The sequence below is a fragment of the Nuphar pumila genome, chromosome 7 (genome assembly GCF_984573655.1).
Source record: "Nuphar pumila chromosome 7, dmNupPumi1.hap1.1, whole genome shotgun sequence".
In the NCBI taxonomy this organism is placed as follows: Eukaryota; Viridiplantae; Streptophyta; class Magnoliopsida; order Nymphaeales; family Nymphaeaceae; genus Nuphar; species Nuphar pumila.
In genome coordinates, this window is record NC_143255.1 from 30,561,422 (window position 1) to 30,563,965 (window position 2,544).

A 2,544-nucleotide genomic window follows, 5' to 3' on the forward strand; every position below is an offset into this window, starting at 1 on the left:
TCTAGATCAGTTTCTACTTTCATGGTACCAGAGCTAATGGTGTCCTTCTTGTTGGCGACTTTAGGATCTCTTGTTCCCAATCATGCTATTCAATGAAATGTTTTTTCAAGCTTAGTTTCCATTAAGCTCGTCTGCAACAATTATTTGTTGTAGAAATCGCATATTGAATCCATAATGTACTCCCAAGATCTGCTAAAATATATTTATGGGACGTCTCATGCCCCGGCTCAGGTTATTCAAGGTGCATATTTATATCAAATACAAAATCTTAAGTATGTTGTTTGGAAAAGAGCGGATCGGCTAGCTCTAAGTTGGATCAAGGCGACGGTAAGCGAATCTGTCCTATCTCAAATTATTCGCACACCCACTGCTCGTGAGATATAGATTGCCTTAGAACGGTCATATGCATCTCACTCAAGCCTAAGAATTTTGCAACGTAAGAGAGAGTCACAAAATATCAAGAAAGGTGATAAATCCACGGTGGACTATATGAATGAAGTTAAATTTTTAGCGAATTCATTAAGAGCGGTGGATGAGCAAGTCTCTGATAATGAACTTGTTAGTTCTACTCTCAACAGACTGTCATCCGAATATGAGAGCTTTGTGACTACGGTCACTACTATGTCTCCACTTCATGTTTTCATTGATGTGTATGAAATGTTATTAAATCAAGAAAAAATATTGCAATTCTTAGCTCCTAAACCTCTAAGCAATGATCAAAATACTATCAGAGTCTTCTTCAGTCAAAGGGGAAGAGGTTGTGAAAATTTCTACCGCGATTATGGTCAAAATAGGAATTATGACCATGAAAATCAAAATTTTGGGAATCAAAGCTTTTATCTAAAGTATCCTGATAGTGAGGTGTCCCATCATATAGCAAGTGATGATTCAAATCTGACCAGCAAGAAGGACTATCATGACATTGATGGAATAATGGTAGTGAATGGTAACAATCTGCCTGTTTCAAGAATCAGTAATGTTTTCTTACCATCTAAAAGTAATATTTTTTGCCTAAAAAATGTGTTATATGTGACAAATGTGAAAAAAAAATGATCTTGGTTTCTAAATTTTGCTAAAGATCAGAAATGTTTCTTTGAGTTCCATCCATCCTCAGAGTTTTTATGTGAAGGATTGTCAGAAAAGGAGAATAGTTTAAAGAGGACCGACTATAACAAAAATGTACATATAGCGGGCACATAGGAGCAACTAAAATGAAGTCAATGCGGCATATGAAGCGAAAAAACTCTCTTCTCAAGTTTGGCATGTTAGACTCAGCCATTCGTATCATAAGACTATCCCTTTTGAAGCAAAACAATTATTTAAATTATTTTGACACAAATTGGTACTTTATGTTCTATATGCATGATTGAAAAAATGCATAAGATTTTGTCTGATAGAATTGGTCATACACTTCTACTGCACAATTAGAAATTATCCATGTCGATCTCTGGGGGACTGGCTCCCGTTATTTCAAGAGAAGGGTGCAAATATTATTTTTTGATGGTTGATCATTTTTTGAGATTTTTTTGATTGTTTCTTTTAGTAAAGAAATCAGATGCTTTTGAGTGCTTCAAAAAATTTTAAAATATAGTTGAAAAACAAGTGGAATGTCCTATCAAAATATTTCATAGCAACGGAAGAGGTGAATTTGTCTACACCACAACAAAATGGTGTTGTGAAAATAAAGCATAAAAAGTAGGCTATATATGCTATTTTATTTTTTCTTGAAACTTGTTTTTTGGGTAGATGCTTTGAGATATACGGTTCACTTAATTAATGGCTTGCCAAGTCCAAATAAAGGCACAAAAACTCCATATTAACTGCTGATTGAAAAAATACCTAGTTATGATCATATAAATTTTTTTGGCAGCACATGCTTCGCTTATCTTTTACTCAAAGCTGAATCTGAAGTCTAAAGCATATATTTTCATTGGTGTTGATTCTTCTTATAAGGGCTCATTATGTTTTGATTGTATTTCTCAAAAAATATATATTTCTTGACATGTGTTGTTTGATGAGAGTACTTTCTTGTTTGCTGGGACACAAGAACCAGTCACGAGTGAAGTGTCAAAATAGCTGAAAAAAGTGTCAACCTAGTGCTGATTTCAGCTTGACGTCCCACTGCCGCCAATGACCTTCAAAGAACGACAGGTCATGATAGTCGACCGGTCATCCTACAACCCTGCCACTCATTGCCTAACGAAAGTCCTCTTAACCAGCCCATTGAGACTTCTTGTGATCATGATAATGATGAAAATCATGTTTTTAACGGTGATGGTCATAATGAAGTTGATACTTAGCATACGGTCACAAATGATGATGGTAGTCATAATGTTGGTGATTCTCACATTGGGAGTCATGATCAGCAAGATCAGACATATTTGATGGTGACTAGATCACAAGATGGGTCTTTGAAAACTACGTACACAGACTCGTCACCCTATTATTTTGGCTTTGGTTTACAGAACCGGTTGATTTTAATCAAAACTTAAAAAAACTAAAATGACATCAAGCCATGGAGGAGGAAGAATATGATGCTCTTAT